The following is an 18,556-nucleotide window of genomic DNA, read 5'->3' as shown; positions in this document are numbered from 1 at the left end:
GAACAGGCGCCTCAATGTGCTGCCCTAACTTCCATCCCCTCAATCTGGGGGCTCCATTGTCTCACTCCCTATTTTTAAAGGAGCTGGACCCTCCCCTCTTGTTAGATAAGATAGGCGATGCTGTCTTCCAGAAGAATGCAGGACCCCCCTCTCCTCCTCTTCTTCTTCATCTTCTTCTTCTTCTCCTCATCCTCCTCCTGCCTCTTCATCCCTGCTGAGCTCAAATCCAAGGCCATGCAGGGGAGTCTTGTGTGTGTGTCAATGGGTGGGTGGATGGGAGTGGGGGGGTACGTTTCTGCTGCTCACCATGATGACACCCCTTCGCCTTCTGAACACGTAGGGCCTAAAAAGTGTGCGTTTATTCTCCAGACCCTCTTTACAGATCGCACTTTAAACAGCATGATCTGCGAATAAACAAAGCCAGTAAACAATAGAGTGGAGGCTATGCCCACATATAGGAAGAGTACACACACACACACACACACACACACACACACACACACACACACGCACGCATGCACGCACGCACACACAGGCACGCACGCACAAACCAAATTGCACAAGTGTAAACTTTGAATAGGACGCTGCGGCTCTGTAAATTTACACAGACATTAAATTTCGTTCTATTCATTTTAGACATATAATGCTAAGCTGATTTCTTTTTTTTATAGCGCACTGATCGATATCTCTGTAAAATAATCATTTTTTTTAACTAGCGGGGCAGTGAAATCTTTGCTTTGTGCTAAAGTCAACAGTGACAGAGTTTGAGCTCAAATAAATGCCGTGATGTCTGGAGCCCTTTGCAGAAGGCAGAAGGCGAGCTTCTACAATGGGCTCCTGTGTGGCGTGCCAGCAACAAGCACCCGGCTATTTTGCACAGGTATGAAGCTTTTTTTATTTTCTGTATTTCCTCTCTCTTTTCTTTTTTTTTTCTCCCTTCTTTGTAAAGGAAACTGAATTCATATTTTTGGAGGGTGTGATGGTTTCGGTTCTGGGACATGCATGTGAGAGGGGAGGGGGTTGGGGGGTGGTGGTGGGGGGGTGCAGGGGGAGAAGACGACGGGCAGAGGCTGCATATCCTGAATTGACGAGAAACGGATTGGGTTTCACGACAGGGTGGCGCAGAGCCGATCCGCGGGTCGTGTGTGGTTGCGAGGCTGCTGCGTGAGGGAAGTGGGATCCGGCTGCACTGCAAAAAAGAATATTCAAAATAACTTTAAAAGGATCCTAAATCATTGTCTTTTTGGGGGTGAGATCCTTCCAGATGTGCTCAGTGGCTGGTTTTATGACTTAAAACACCACGACATGCCAGTGACATCTGGAAAATGCACATTGTTTGCAGGCGAAGAAACTATCGCGGATCCTTTCACCTGTTCAGTGAAATATGAGACTCTGTGATGTGTTCTGATGGATATTTTTTGCAGTGTGCGGCTGATCGATATCATTGTTGCTGCAAATGCTGCAATGAAAACCAGCTTTGCTGCAGCTGCTCTCATATGAAACCAGTAAACTAATCGATTCAGATTTTTTTTTCCAGGGGGATTTTATATATATATTTAATATATATTGGTTGCATGCAACAAAAAACATCACATGGGGATATAATAAATTAAGATAATAGCCAATTCATTTTATTTCTATTTCTTGTTTTGAAATAGAAAAATCAATAACGTGTATTTTCAATTTATTTAGAGATAGCTCTGATATATGCTCATTGCTAATCTTTTAATCCTAATTTATAATATATATATAAAAATATCTTTAACTTATTAACACAACAACAATATAACATTATTATCTAATAATAATAATAATAATAATAATAATAATAATAATCATTTACATGAAATAATATTAAATCTTCTACATTGTGAGAGCTCAGTCAATGGTCCAGATGCGGCTCTCCCTGCGACCCTCTGAACGTGGTGTGCCCCCCCCCTAGCTGAGCCCTCTCCGCAGCGCACTGGGTTAGATGGGAATGGCCTTTCCCAGCTTTGCCGGTTCAAAGGTAGCCAACCTCAATCTGTACCGGCGGACACGAGTTCGCCGGGGCCACGTCTCCGCACCTTCCTCACACATCTCCCAACTTGGTGCAGCGGGATTTCCCATCAGGGGGAGGATGTAGTAGTCTGTCCTGCGCCGCGCCATCATACAGGCTATAGACGGGCACATCTGTTGTTATAGCAACAGAATAAAGGACGGTGCGGCCTGTTGATCCCTTTCTTTTTTTAACCTGATTTCGCTGCATTTCTTGTGGACGCATTTGCATGTTTCTTGATTAAGGCCTGGGAGTCACAGCGCACAAAGACGCATGGGCTCTCTGACGCGTCGCCCGCAGCCTGTGTGGATTCGGCTTCAGGTGGTTGACCAGAAAATATGCAGCTCGAGAAATATCATTCTGATAAAACAATCCAGGCATACAAATTAATACAGCAGACACAATACAAAATTATACAGTCATTCATCAATCATCAGTATTGTGACATAGCCTACCAATAAGCGATTTGGCCCATCTTCTGGCCGTGACTTTTAAATCCCATCTAATTGTACCAGACCTCCTAAGTGAGACATTTTCCCTACAGCAATATATTGCAATGCCTCGGCGAGTTTGGGCCTCAATTTGCAATGAATGACTCAGTACATTATAAGCCACGTTGCGCATCCACCCATGGGCGTCAGCTGAATACATGAGTGCCAACGTTTAGCTGCAGATTTACGCATGACGGCCATTCACAATAATATAAATGATAGAAATTATAAGAGAAATATGTGGAGGTTCCCATCAGAAGCAGTTTATTAGATGTCCGTGCAGAGTAGTGTGAGCTCCTCCTGCAGTGCTCCTGTAATAACGGTGGTGCTGTATAACGGCTCTCCTCCTCAGTATGTATGGCTGTATATTATAAAATCAGGTGTAATGTTGTTCTACACGGTGTCACATGGTGTTGTATACATACAACAGGGTGTCTGCAGCACCTATAGGCTCCGTGCATGCGCTGCAGCCCGAGCACTGGAACACCCAAGTAGCCGTGTCTCCAGGGCGACAGCGGGACACCGGTCCAACAAGCTGTAATTCTGTCTCAGCCTTTTGCAGGGGAGGGACCGTCCACACTGGCCCGACTTAACTCCCCTTTCACTAGAAATACTCCTAATCCCATATCTTAGCAAGGCAAACTGCCGACCCTCAGTATATTAAAGGGAGCACAAAGTCAAAACTCAAAAGCCACCCATGGTTTCTCAGCAGGCGGCCTCGTCCCGGTGCGTGACGCTGCGTCGGCCCGTCCATCCATCCATCCATCCATCCTCAGCGTACGTGTCTCCACTTTTCTCCTCACTGAATAAACCTGCTTGGCTGTTAGCTGACATTACAATATATGAAAAGAGGGGTAAAAAGCAGAATATTGTATAATATTATTTCCATTCAAGAAATCAACTTAGTAGAAAATGTATTTAAAATAAAAATATCTGTTTATCTTGGTTGATAAATCAATAATTGTTTTGTCCTCAGTAGAACTCTGTTTTATCAGCCTGCTTGAATAATTCCCTATGATTTTCCAATACTGGTAATTGGCCTCTTGTGAATTTTGGAGGAAAGCACTGCCAAACAAATTTTGGCTATGCAAATTTTAAAGTTTGTCTAAACATGATCCAAACATTTAATTATTATTCAATTTCAATTCAGATTAAATTAAGCTGATGTAAGTAAATCTATAGTCTTGTGTCTGTTGTAATGGCTAAACATTTATATTAAAGTTAAATGATAAATAGGATTCAATTAATTAATTCTGCTCATTGCACATTTTGTCAGTGTTTCCAGCTATTGCATAAATATGAAAATAAATGTTATTATTGCATAATTTAGGAATACAATTCAAACCGTTCTGTCACATTTTATTTTCCGCTCTTGTTCTCATCTTTAAAAGGCATCAAATGCATTTACACTGTAGTTATAGCCTGCAGCCAAAATCTGTAATTGTTTTACAAAAGGAAATCGAAACAAATGAAAACATTTCTAAATAAACGTGTGATTACGCTGCAGCCCTGTCAGACTTTGAAATTATCAAGGAACTCTCAGATTGGAACGGGCCTTTTCATAAAGACTTGTGCAAGCGGCCCACATGTGTAAATTATGTCTGTATAATTTTATATGACCAAAAAATACAGTTAATACCTTAAATATATGGTTATTGTTTGTTATGAAGGAACGGTATTTCGAAGAATATACAGGAGAGAGTATAAACTAACTTGTGGAGAGGTCTGCTCTTCGGCTCTGATCCCGAAACATCCTTTCAAAGTATAATCAGGGATTTACAGATGTGTACCAAAGACATACATATACTCTGCTCCTTTTTTCTCCCTCTCCTTTCTGTTCATACAACAATTTGGCACTTTCCCTCTTTTCTGTTTGGGCCATTTGGATTTCGGAGACAATTTACAGGAGGCAAATCTTTTCAGCATAAAAATAAACTTCCTGTCATTACTTGACTGAGTGATGTGGCTGTTATTTTGAAAACCTATATGAGGGCCAAGTTAGAACATGTTATGATGGAAAAGTGTGTGTGTGTGTGTTTGATAGAGAGAGAGAGAGGGATCATGAGAGACAGAAAGTGAGAGAAGGATGGCAGGATGGACAGGGTGAGAATGCGGCCGATGACAGTGATGTGTCTGCACTCTTCTGACACGACTATGTGACATTCCACTGCAGGACTCCTTCATGACCTGAGAGGGAGAGGGAGAGGGAGAGGGAGAGGGAGAGGGAGAGGGAGAGGGAGAGGGAGAGGGAGAGGGAGAGGGAGAGGGAGAGGGAGAGGGAGAGGGAGAGGGAGAGGGAGAGGGAGAGGGAGAGGGAGATAGAGCAGGAGAGAGAGAGAGAGAGAGCGAGAGAGGTCCATCAACAATGCCCATTGAGCACTGTGAGGCAGCAGCTGGTGGGACGTGCACTGACCTAAAGGCGATCTATTCAGGCCAGCACGGGGTGCCTCTCACTACCCTGCAGCTTTTATATGGCTGGAAGTGGATGGATGGTCCAGTGTTTATCATCGTAATGTATTGCAACGCTGGTCGGTCATCATACAAATGTAGGGGAAGAGGCCCCTCAACCTATCGGACTAACTTGCATGGGGATTCACTCGAAGGGGGTGGGCAAAAATCAAGGGTATAATGGAGATGATGTGATTGTCTGATGAAGAACCTTCCTCATGTCAGAGCGTCGGAGATAAAATGGAGATGACATTCAAAGCTTTCGTTTTGTCGCGACAGCTGAAGTGAGACTCGAGAGGAGGAGGAGGAGATTAGCTTCTCAAAGCGTGAAGAAGAAAGGAAAAAAAAAAAACTCCACGCCAGAGACAATATACGTGTGATCAACCAGGTAGAAAGAAACTATATTGGATGGAGATTAAAGATGCTCGAAATATGAGGTTATTGCTTGGAAACATTGGTGTGCATGCACGCATACGCGCTCATGTGCTGAGCCCCTCTCTGGTAATTCCTCAGGCATTTCCCAGTGGGTCTCATGGCCGTCTTGAGATCAAACCTTGTTGGGAAAGCTACCATAAAGCGATATGTCAGTCAGCTGTGCTAAAGGGACGCCTGCTTGGCTGTGATTGATCTTCCTAGGTTTCTTTATTCCCCTCGAGGCCCGACACCCTCAGGTTTTTTTTAGATTCAGCAGTTGCCAGTGCTGATGGATATCTTTGTGGGGCTTCTGCTCTTTGGACCAGTACCACGTTATATTTCCCTCTTTTTTCTCACCCATTTCCACCCGCTTGTGGCACATTCAGCAGCACATGGCACATAACGCCGAAGCCAACCTGCTGCAATATCTCCTCACTTCCCCCTAGGCTGCAGTTCCAGGAAGTGAAGGCAAAGAGCTGCCAGCCAATCACGGCGAAGGACACCCAACTCATTAAAAGTTAATGAAACCTATAAACGTGGTGCGCCAGCGATTCATTTAAACCCCCAATCCAATCTCCTCTCCCAGCAAAGGCAAACAAGCCCGGTGCCCCCGGCGCTGTCCTCGGAATAACAAACTACGGAATATTTTGTCCTGCATATGTTCCGCTATACAGAAATGTGCACTGTGATAGGCCATCTTACAATGGGACTTGTCCAATTTAGTGAATGCCAGGACGGTGTTCTGCAGGGGTGAATTCTGTAATCTGCGGCCGAGTTGAATTTAATGCCTTTACTTTACACCGCGCAGCTTGTCGGGAATGGCGGCGAGAGATATGCCATTTCAACATTCATGAGAATCACTGACATTCAAATAATGTGCTCATTTTAATACCGTATGAGTACGAGCCAAATCTGTGTGAAAAGACGTGTATTTACTTCCATGCGAGCATCAGGAACCCGCCTTGATCCGTGCAGATAGACAAGGCCAGATGTGAGGGTAAGCCTTAGCATAAGCCCACCTCTCTCTCTCTGTGTTCGGCAGCAGTCGGTCTATTTCAGGACCCTCTCGCACCTAATAGCATTGTCGCTCTCAATTCGATAACAGCCCATCAACAGCAATGAAGTGCCACCTCAGTGTCCAAATCCAAAGAGTGGAACAATATCCCCCCTTGTCTGTTAGACCTCCATTTCAGCGCCCCACAGTTCTTCCCTTGGGGGATTCAAATTAAATTCTCCCCATGTAGAGCGCCACTTTCAGCCCGCTAATGAATTCCCATACCCTGACTTGAATCAAATTAATCCCCAATTTAATCCCATATAAATGGCTGTGTTATTTATAATGGGGAGGCTGATGCTCAGTTGAAGGATCGAGGAAAGCTGGGAGTGTCTACAGGGCTGTCGAGCAGATTACGGTGAAGGATGAGGCCTCCGTGTTTCTCCACCCCCCCCCCCCCCACACCCACTGCAGAGTAGTCCCTTGATACACACTATTTAACCCTCGCCTGCTTGACGCTGACAGAAAACATCACGGCGTTCGTCACTTAATATCCTTTCAGATTAAGGAGTCAACTGGCATCTTTATTGGTCAGAGCTGGGATACCCTTATCTTGAAGTGGCCCAGCGGAAGGATAACGTGGTGTGAAAGGTGCATGTGTCGTGAGGGCCTGGGCGACAGTTAAATCAGCTGTGGGTCCGGACTCGTTACAACCGACCACTGGTTGAGGTCACGGCGCCAGAGACAGTTGTGTTTATGCTTTGATGCAAATTTTCCCACTGACTTCCATTCATATGCAAACTTTTCATACGTTGACGAGTGTGTTTTCTTGAGAGAGGCTCCCTATCAGTTTCTGGATCAGAGCACCACCATATTTTATTATTGAAGTCAGGCAGGGGAGAATGACAGGTAGTTTGTCTAAGAGCTTATTCATACAAATTGCACCGTACCCCGCCTCATGGTGAAATATTACTAATTCTTTTTAGATGCAAATACAATGGTCCACTATAATGTCAGATGCAAAGGAAAGATAAGTCCAGATGGCGGCTCCAGGTTATTGACGCGTGGCTCTGAGGACTGGAACTGTTGGGCCGCCTGTGTTGTTTTTGGCCTGTTTATCTAAGAGACATGCCAGCAGGGCGATATTTAAAAAGACTAGAGCAATTTTCTTACTTAAAAAAAAAAAAGAGAAACATTTGGGATATTTGGGATTGATACTGGATCGAAAAGTGTCTGAGCAGCCAAAAGATATCAACAGTATCAAATGTGAGACTTTCTTTAGCGCTTTTTGGAAATTTAGGGCAAAGTTTGTGCTACAACTGGTCGTTTTAGGTCCCAAAGTTGCCTTAAATGGAGTAATGTTGAATATTTGACTCGGAGACATACAGTGCATAGATTTGTAAATCCAAAATGTATGATATATTGTGTATAGTTATCAAATAAAGTGGTGGTGCAGGAGCATAATGTGGATGACAGACGGTTCTAAAGACACTTTGGCAGTTCAGGGGACAGTTTGGAGCATTTAAAGCTCGGCCCACCAAATGTCTGAACAGCTATGGTTTATTGAGGCATCTGTAAGCTTACTCATTCCACTGCCAAGCTTGGCTCGTGTACCTACCGTCATGGAGAGGGACGGGGGAAAAAAAAAAAAACGCAAAGATAAACACACAAACACACAAAAGTTTGCTGTTTGCCTTCATTTCACCAAATCCTTGACAGCCGCGCTATAGCCCATCACTATTCACACCATTGTGCTGTCACAACAACTAAACACATCATTCGTGTCGCAGAAACTCATCCTGCATGTATCCAATACCAAATGTTTGGCGACTTGAGACAAGGCAATGGTGCGTGGGGCGGGGTGGAGGGTGGCCACGGGGAGGGGGTGCATAATTTGCTAGGAAACATTTTACCGAACATTTGGTGATAAAAACGCCCGGCGTCGGCCCCGAGGCTTAAAGCAATTAATTCAGGATCCTGACATAAACTCTCCAATCCTTTGACAGCTTGGAGCTGAAATAAAAATGCTAGTTCTCCTGGGAACGGCAGGAGATAGCTGGCTCTTTTCTGGACTGTTTGCTCACTGGCCCTGAGAGCAATCTTCCCCAGTCAGAATGAAATGCAAGGACACAAACAATGTACCGGCGAGAGAATGGGAGATGGGGAATGAACAGTTTGGACTATTTGCTCAGCAGAAGGGCAGCCACAATGGCCGGCCCATGGCTTTCCCATGCATCAAGCCTCTTAGTCTTAGGCCTCCCTTTGTTGCCGGGTTTCTTCTTCCCCGGGCCAGATAAGAGCCCAGCTGCCCTATACTTTTAATTCCCATTGTAGGCCATACTGTATGGTCATTTATCTGTGCACATTGTGCCTGTCATGACGGTGTTGTCTAATTGCACGGGTTATCGCGCGTGTATCTCGGTTCACCTTAGCGTGTGTACTCGTTTATGGGGTTGAATCGCCACCACTTTGCCATAAAAGGCAGGGTGGCAGCCAGGGAGGGGGGATAACGGCTGACCCCTCTTCTCTCCTTAGAGGAGGCAGCACAAGTCAAGCACGCAGTGCGATAACGATACCCAAGCGTTTTTTTTTTTTTCCTTCTTGTGCCCGGGCTGACACAGAATTTCCATTTTAAAGCAATTTTCCATCATACAGAATGAAAATGAGAGTGAGCTGGACTTGGAAAGTGAGGAATTGAAATTTAAAAGTGTGTTTATAATGGAAATAAATGGCGAGGAGATCCCGACAAAGATGTACTTTTCCAGCCAAAGTCAGAAAGCGTCTGAGGGCTCTTGAGAGAGAAATGAGATGCAGCCATTATATGACCTAATGGCAGCTCCAGCCAGAGGAGAGGGCAAACACAACGAGTGTAGTGGCTCCGGCCCGAGAGAAGGATCCATATTGTGCTCTTTTGTTTTGGTTTGTTGGTTTGTGTTTGCATTTACATTGACCAGTTCTCCGCTGAATGCGTATTCGCACTCAATAGATGTGATGTTGTCTGCGGGGCAGGAAATGGAAGTAGCGTGCTCCCCTGCTGAAGTCTGCCGGGAATAAAAATAACAATAGTAAATGTGTCTGCAAGAAATAAATAAACAAACAAACAAACAAACAAACAAACATGGATGGTGGGATGTCACAGGAGGATCAATACACATAAGATGAAGGAGCATATTCATGCATGGGAGCAGACACTTGCCTAAACACAAACACACACACTCGCCCATCCCCCTCTGTAAAGGTTGTGGTGTCAGGGACCCCCTGGGTGGTCAGACTGAGGATGATTTCTACACAATATGATGTCGTGAAGAAAAAGAATCATTGTGTGTTTTATCTCTCTGTCACATTTGTATAACCACTAACATATATCTATATGTGTTGCCTTTATTTTCCTAAGAGTCATAATGTATTTGAAGAGAGCGGCGAATCTGTTACAAGCGGCTTTTGCTCTCAAAGAAACTACAGGAAAAACTGTTCTTTTTCCACCACAGTGAAAACACGACCCACGATGATTCCACGGTGGTTTATTGTATCAGCTAAGCTCTTAATCTGTCAGATCACATTTCAAAGTGCCAGTAGCTGTGCCAAGACAGGCCCCAGGAAGGACAACCCTTTTGTTTGGGGCAGAATTTTTAAAATTTAAGACGAGACTTTATTCACTAGGGCCCTAATCACACACACAAAAAGGTAAGCTATATGAACCTGTTACGGAAGCAATGCCTCAAAGAGAAACGTCATTAAAGAAACAGTACGTGCCTGTTCTCACATCCACCTTTCGAGCACCATCAGCGTTTTTACTCCACTGCCAGCCTTCAGGTATAGACGACGAGATAAATAGCTGTCCTATTTGTGCCTGTGAGAGCCAGGCTGCTTGCGGGGTGGTGCTCTCAGCGTCACGCTCCGCTAACGCTCAAATAAAGCTCTGTTCCAGGCATTTCAACACCGCTTAAGGTTGTCCGCGGCCGTGTAATTTATGAGTCGAGAGGACTCTAACTCTAAGTTCACTCTACGACCAGCAATCCTCCCAGCATTCATGGGTGCAGGGAAGGAGATGTGTGAGTCATAGGAAACTTACAACACTCCAATTACCTGCAGACATTGGTGGTCTGAGTGATACCTGTAGTGTGTTCTCTCTTTGCTGTGTGGGGTTCAGTTGCTAAATCTTCATGTGATGGGACTCAAAGTGACTGGATGTATACAGGCACTGTGACAGGTTAGGTCTTCTGTCACCTGCAGGTCAGTATGTGAAGCTGACGGGAGGAAGTCGGAGCTGCTCGGTTCACGTCGCTGCACGGCTCTCAGTGGGTGGTCACATGGACGGACAGGCAGACAGAGAGACAGGCAGACAGACTTGTACTTGCAGGCACTGGTAGCCTCTTTAGCAACCCACTGCAGAAGGCAGGATAACCTCAGAGTGACTGGGATAAGATTCCTGGTGTTTGCAACATAGCATTACTAAATATTAATAGTGGTATATATGTATTTTGTTAAGTTGACATAAATCAGCAAAATGTGTTCCAAGCATTAAATCTTTTAATTTATTTATAACATTATTCAATTTAATTAATAAAAAAATTGTGTGATTGGTATTTTTCTGTTTTAAATTTAAAATTTAAATATAACACATTTAATTCTATTTTTCACTGTTCTTTATAAAAAGAAATTACTGTAATCTTTATGTGCGTTAGAAAACCAACAATATCATTTTGAAAATCTGACTTTACAACCACAATTTGTCGAAAGATGGTGTGGTGACTTCAGCTGCTTTGTCGGGTTAAACCATTAAAGGTTTGTATTTACATATCTTGTGTTTGCTCTTTGTTACAATGAGCGGATATATGGCTGGATAATTGTGTTTTTATTGCTAAGCCGTCGCATAAAGGGAAATTAAACCACACATTATCAAGCTAATCAGTGAATCCACATATTACTGTCATTTTATTTACAATCAGAGTCCTTTTATTTTGTTTGTTTTATGACCACAAAAACAACAGGTTTATTATAAACATATGGGAAAGTCATAAAGACACTAATTAAAAAGTGTTTGTATAATGCTTGTATAAAAGGACAATAATTATCTTTAAATTTATGATTTTATTTATTTGTGGAAGAAATTAATTACCAACTAAATCAAACTACTTTTTAAAAGAAAAGCAGTTTACCTGGCTAATATTATTGATCCAACACTTTGTCACTATGGACATTTATACATTTTGAACACAATTAATTATTTTAGCCTGTAATGCATTCCACCGGTAAATGAATTAAAGCTTTGATGAATTATCAAAACATATGAAACATATACTGAATTGAAATAAAAAATTACATTTAAATATTTAAAAACATATAATTATCACTACTATAATACAATGGAGGTAAGTGAATTATTTATCAAAAAAACAAAGAAAAGAAAAAAGTACAACAAAAAAGAAACTGAATAATTTTTTAAACAAATAAATATGCTCTTTATATTGTTTATTCCATGATTTATAATTAAGGAGATATTATTTTGTGGCTTTTAGCAAAACAAATGTTTTCTGCAATAACAGTTTTATATTGTTGCACAAGTATTACATTACATACAAATAAATAGGTGTTTTAAAAAGTGTTCATACTGGAACATTGTTATTTCATATGAATTGTGTTGCACGTTTTCAGGCCCCTGCAGCTCAGACAGGCACACGGCTGCAGCGTTCACATTACCTCTCTGCTAGAGTGTGAATGTCAACACCCTGTAAACACCTTTGACACACATGCTTGAATGCGACGGGCGAGTTAACTAAACATTCCTGGGTGTTCCCCGTAAAGGTCTCCCACTCATCCACCTCACTGCAATGACCCGTCTCAGACACTACAAACTCAACTCATGGGAAAAAAAGAGCATGTCTCTATACATATATTTACATTTTTCCACATTTATATATTTTTAAATATATGATACTTATTAAATAAAACACATTAAAAGATATATAACCGAAATGGCAGTAATTTACCTGTTTGTATGGTCTGGTTTTGTTTTGTGCTGTGCAAGTGTCTTAAAACGCAATGGAGCAAATGCTCTGTAAGGATTTGGGAATTTGGGAGTATAATTCCCGCCTCGTGCTTATCGCCGCACCCAGACTATTTGAGTGTTTTGAGATGCGGGCTCCCTGAGGACGGATCGAAGGCGTCCTAGTAGAACTGCACATCAAATAAATAGGAGGATGGGATTTATATGGAGGTTTTGTCTCTGTCAAACAGGGCTCTGCTGACTGAAGTGATCCCCACGGCCCGAGTGGAGGAGAGGAGGGAGCAGACGCCTCAGAGGGAAGAGGGATGACTGCGGAAGAGCTGCACACACACACACACAAACACACACACACACACACACACACACACACACACACCGAAACACTCACACAATGTCCCTCTCAGTCCTGGGTTGTGACCGGCCCATGGCATTGGCCAGGTATGTCAGCTATGTTTGCCAAGCCATCCATCACCCATCCACCTTCCCTCCTGAAACAGGAACTTTTGTTTGAAGCATACACTTGTTAAACCCATCCTTTGACTCTGCTCAACCTAATTTATTTCCTCATGGCCTAGACAGGGATTTATTGCCACCTATGTTTTGTTCTTTATTTTCCTCGTATTGTGGGCAGCACAGTGCACATGTGTTGGTGGAAACATGGGCGTGCTGTCACTAAGAGAGATTGCGAGCTACAGTTTGGGGACACCGATGGCCCTTATCATCGGTGGCCAGGGTTAGCAAATAAACACGCTGCAGTGAAGTTGAGCCGCATGTAAGGTAAAGAAAGATTTGTGGCTGCATGACGTCTGTTCATTGAAAAGAAAAGAAAATAGTTTATGTCTCCATGATGTTTAAAACTGCGGTTTAAGTTATTTTTCTGGGCATGTTTTCTCATAGAGAAAACCATTCAATTATGCATAAACCACTTAGAACAAGGAAGCGTAAAACAAACATAGGAATCTAGCCTGTTTGTTGGTGGAAAGGTTGAGATGTGACGAGGTTTCCACAGAATTCGGCAAGTGTCATTCTGACATTGACGCCAACACAAACCTGAGTCACTTCACCATTGTTGGCCAGCCTGAGAACACATTGTGTGAGTGAAACTCTCACATGAGAACTGGCAGCAAACGTCTGCAAAGAAGCCTACGTGAGGGCCGGCATGTTTGCCAAAGCACCTAAGTTGGAGCCGTTCTCATTCCCCTGAAAACACAACCTTCATTTATCTTTTGACTTCTACTCTGTGCGAGAGAGAGAGCAGATATCGCTAAAAGTGCCTCGTTAATGATTGACTCCCAGTGCACCGAGCATCCTGAGTTGAGTGGCCACTTTGCCCGCTCTTGTGCTGCATTTTCAGCCGTAAATGTTTGTGGTCCCACTATCCTCTCCAAGTCCCATACAATATTATTAGCACTGGGGGAGGTGAGGGTGGGGTCGAGACTAACTTTCAATAAAGAACCATTGGCATGCCGAGGTAAAAGGGAGATAAGAGTTTTGTCTCTCACCCTTTTAGTGCTTAATAAGAATGTGGCTGTGTAAACCTAATCTCCCCCCTTTTAGATAAATTCAGCCCTGCTTTGTGAAAGCAAGTTCATGCATTGCCTTTCTCCCCCTCCTCTTCCAAAGCCCACTTTGACAGGCGTGAAATGAGTCCTGGACTTTTCATTGACAGTTGAAGATGGAGAGCAAACTGAGATTAGGGCATGTTAATTAATTGTGGGGCTGGAAAATTGGCCTCTCTTTCCATGGAAGACTTGTTCCGCTTATTGCCATCCTGCCAATCAGTGACTGTGGTGCAATCACGAATTTGTCGTCCATTTTTTGGGGTTGGAATCAAAGGATTTCTTGTGTGATGAAGCGCACTTATTAAGAATCAAGCATTTATTGATACTTTATAAACACTTTGTAGCAGTGATACAATTATATATTGAAAAAAACTTTGGATATTGTGTAAAATTTACGTGTGTGTGTTCTCCCTGTCCTCCACAGACGCACGTGGCTTCCACTTTAAGGAGACTTTTCCACTGCTGCTTCCCTTCTTCCTCCATCACCCTGCATCCAGCGACCTGAGAGCACTTTCCAGTCGATGTACTTGGCCATATCTGCGTCTGACCTGTCTGCCATATGTAATATCAAAGCCTCTGTCAGCACGGAGCTGAATGGGAACAAAAGAGAGACCTCCATTAATGATTAACTGTTCTAAAAGCCCCGGCTTTTGTATTCCCATGGTGCCCAGGCTATCTGGCCGCCATGTGACATGCTCGCAGCATTTTTCGAGCAGATTGGGGGAAAGCTAGTGAGCAAACACAGGTGCTTTGGAGCAGCGTTGCCGACGCTGTCAGGGACAACCACAAACAAGAGCAGCTATGCCTGGCTAAATGAATCCCCACCCCTCCCGACGCCATCACCACCTCCGCCCCCCCCCCCAACCCCTTCTCTCTCTCTCACTAGCTAACTTGTTTGCTAGCTCCTATAGCGTTCTCCCCGTAAAGGAGAGCCCCCACCACCACCACTGACCCCCCCACAAGTCCAACGTCCGCTCCAGCCGCGCTCCACAACTTCTCACACCCTCCACAGAAACAAACAAATAAAAGTGAGCACGGCCGGCCACTTCTTTGAGGTGATGGCATTTGCTGTGGTCATGACTAGTGGGAGAGCAAACAAATTAATGGTGTTCGAGTTTTCACTTTCAAACCAAACTAAATGTCTTTTAGTTCAAGTGGGGCAATTCCACTGACCCCGGTGTCACCCGCTGTGTAAGGGTTGCACACTCTTGCACTTGAAATGCAGTGAGGAGGAGGCCATAAGAAAATTAAACGGAACTAGAGTCCTGGCCTACGTGAGCTCGGTGTGGTGACACCTGACAAATGAACGTCGGATAAATTGTGTGTGTACTAAACACTGCTTATTTCTGCCCTTGATGTATTTTGACCACAAACTTTAGCAGGGGGTACGTGGGGCACTTAACCTTTTCATCCGGGCTGACTGATTGTTCCCAGTGACTGTGGGGGTGCCGTGTCACTCAACTTTGATAAGACAATCAGATGATAGGCCGGGCGTTATCTTAACACGGCTTTCCGGCTGGGGGACAAATGAACAGCGTGCGATAACAAGAACAAAAAGCTCGCCTCTCGTTGGCCGGCTCCTGTGAAGAAAGGGAAAATTATCAGGGTGGAAAATTCACAATAGGTGCAGTTTATTTCATTTTCAATTTTCTCCTTACCCCAGGTCACGAGAAGAGCTTTTTTTCCCTCCATCGCTCAAATATTTATATTGTCTCCAGTTGGCCTTTTGGTTTCACAGTCTGCAATTACCAGAGCCTGTAAAGCAGTTATCTCTAGAGGGATGATAAAAATGTTTCTAAACAAACTATTTAAATCAATGGGAGAGGAAATTAAGTTGTAAAAGTGAGAGACAGAAGACAAAGACAGGAAGAGAGTAAAAATACACCCTGTCTTTTTTTTGGGTATATATTGAAAATGATAGAAAAATGCTGTGTGTGTAAGAGGAAGAGGTGGAAGCATGGGGAAGGAGGAAGGTCAGAAGTAGCTTCCACAGAGACCATGTGTCTGATCAGTAAAACACAGCTTGTGTCTGGGTTCTCTGACGTTCGCAGGCTAATTCTCCGAGTCAGAGGAGGGTGTGTATGCTCAAGGATTCACTCAGGGTTCTGTTTGCTCTATTCCCGAAAAATGACTGGAAGAAATATTAGTGCCCTGCAAGGAAATGTTAGGACTTTGTCAGAAGTATAAAAAAAACGTTGGAACTTTGTAGAAAATGTATAAATAAAAAATTGTCGTTGCAATGGAAAGTGTTATGTGTTATTTAAAAAGTATGGTGTCCTCACAAAATAAATTACAGCCTTTTAAATGTACAGGTTCTCAATTTTTCTAAAATTTGCATATTTTAAAGTTGAATTTAAGCTGTTCTCCCAGAGTCTATCAGAGAGGGTTTAAAATGGGCAGAGACATACTCGGAGGAGCTCATCTCATCCCCTGCTCTGCCGCCGGCTCCCTGTAGGGATTTACCCTCCGCTGGTCGTGAGCTGAGTCTGATCAGAGGAGTTACAAATCCTCACTTTTAGGGGTCTTACTGTAATTCACATGCCTGTTGGCCACAGTGAAGCGTGGGGGCCCAGACTCTCGAGAGGGATTTGAGACAACATCTTTGTTGCCTCCTCATTGTGCCGCAGTGAAAGTCGTCCAGCGCCCATTGTCTGGCCAAACTCCGCTCAGACCTCAGCTCAATCAAAGAAAAAGTTTTCCAGTAATGAGGTAAGACATGAAAGCTCATTGAGCGCGGCGACATGTTGAAAGGGCCCTTTTGATCTCGCCAGGCACAATGGTTAAAAAATTGAAAAGAGCAAAGTGTGCTTTAAGCGGCGATGCACTGCATTAACCCCTTGTCTTTTGACAGGCCCACACCTACAAAGGCGAAATATTCCGCTCTATGGAAAATGCAGTTCATGAGGAACGGCCTCCTTGAGTGGGAGGAGACCTTTGTGCTGATTCTACCTGCTGCCTTTAGAGGTCGGCGGAGAGATGGCCTCAATTCAAACATTCGTCATAGCAACATTCACTAGGCTTGTACTAGAACTGTATTAGTACAGGTTTAATTAACTGGAGTGTTTACAGAGTCGCATGTCCGTGAATAAAGTCTAAAGATGAAATCTGTCTCATCGAGTGATTCAAGACCACAGAATCAACTTAGAGGTATTTCAAAGTTGCCTGCCTTATTTTATGAGAGCTTTAATGGCAGCATGATTCAGTGAAGGAAACACTCTGGTTGTTACTCACTCATTCATTACGCCCTACTCACTGTGGGGTTTCACATGAAGGATCTTGTAGTGATTTCATCGGTAAAATGAAAACTTTCCAAAACGGGATCATTTTATAAGTTGGAAAGTATGTCGGTGTCAAAACATGCCACATCAATGTTGGTAGGTTCATATCATACTGAGCATATTTTCCAAGATGAATAAACAGAATACTATTCAGTGTCACTCTCACTTCTTTTCAATCAAGGCTGTTCTGTTTGCCGCAGCTGATACTGAGTCCCATCTGAGGCTTTTTATGTGCTGCCCTTGTCAGACCAGCAAGATGTCAAATTGTGAGTGAAAAACTTACAGTTGATACTCGGCCTGTACATTTATGTTTACAATAGATATAAACATACATTACTGAATTCTCAGTGTGAACAACTCTCTATCTCATAGTATCATATTTAGAGCCTGACCAATACATTGGCCACTATGAACCTTTCACAGACATATCATTATCAGCATTTATGTTTGTCCATATGTGCTGATTTGACATTTTTTTACAGATGAAACACAAGAAAAGACGTGCATTTGAGTTTTCTTTTTATTTATAATAACGGTTGAATATAGTCATAACAGGCATTAATCTGTGCAATTGTGTTAAGAATAAAAAGTAAGAGAAGTAAAGTGACTCACTTGCGACACTCTCTGAAGTTTCTGTGTTTTTCACTTGAGGGTAACAAACAGAAGATGCTGCACTTTGTTTAGCCCTGTGAGGCAAATTGTGAAATCCGACGGTTGAACTCCTCACCCTGTAATAGTGCAAATAAAAATGACATGGCATGCCAGAAATCCATTTAGCGTCCGGAAACCAGATCATTAATGGGTGATAAATCAGGTTCAACAAACTGCACGTCAAATAACATCTGATCTGGCAGTTATCCAACCCAGTTCTGAAATTTGTCTGGGCCAGAATTTGCTGAGGGTCTGTGCCCATCAGACAGCTATAGTCGAATAACACAAATTAAATATACCTGTCTTCTACTTTGAGATGCAAGTTCATGTTTCTGTGAACTGACATAGGTTATTGGGATTGATGCACCAAAAGCTTTAAAAAAAATCTCCAACTTTAATGACTTTTAAAAAAGAACATTTGTCAGGCAGCAGCTCAAGGCAGTTCTCTCGTGAAACCACAGCACAAAGAGCAGGTGTTGCTTGAGTAACTGGATGTAAATGTGGATTTATGAAAATATGCCGGTGTGTTCTTGACAAACAAAAAAGGCATTACAGACAAAGAACCAGTCCTGTGGGATGAGGTGGTGGTCCACTCAGGTAATGGAGCACTCACACTCAGGTGGAAGACCTCTGTGCTGCCAGCGTCACGCCTGAAGTGCAGCCCAATGACAGA

General features: G+C 43.3%; 1 long non-coding RNA gene across 1 annotated transcript; it reads left to right on the top strand.

Moving 5' to 3' along the window:
* The first annotated feature begins 594 nt into the window (after nucleotides 1–594).
* On the top strand, nucleotides 595–16,194 carry LOC133015286 (uncharacterized). Its single transcript, XR_009681526.1, has 3 exons — nucleotides 595–880; nucleotides 12,623–12,830; nucleotides 14,379–16,194. It is a non-coding gene; the product is annotated as an uncharacterized LOC133015286 (long non-coding RNA).
* The last annotated feature ends 2,362 nt before the right edge of the window (nucleotides 16,195–18,556 follow it).

Source organism: Limanda limanda, chromosome 12, assembly GCF_963576545.1.
Source record: "Limanda limanda chromosome 12, fLimLim1.1, whole genome shotgun sequence".
NCBI lineage: Eukaryota > Metazoa > Chordata > Actinopteri > Pleuronectiformes > Pleuronectidae > Limanda > Limanda limanda.
The sequence above is the reverse complement of the archived record's forward strand: the minus strand, read 5'-3'. Positions and strand labels throughout refer to the sequence as shown.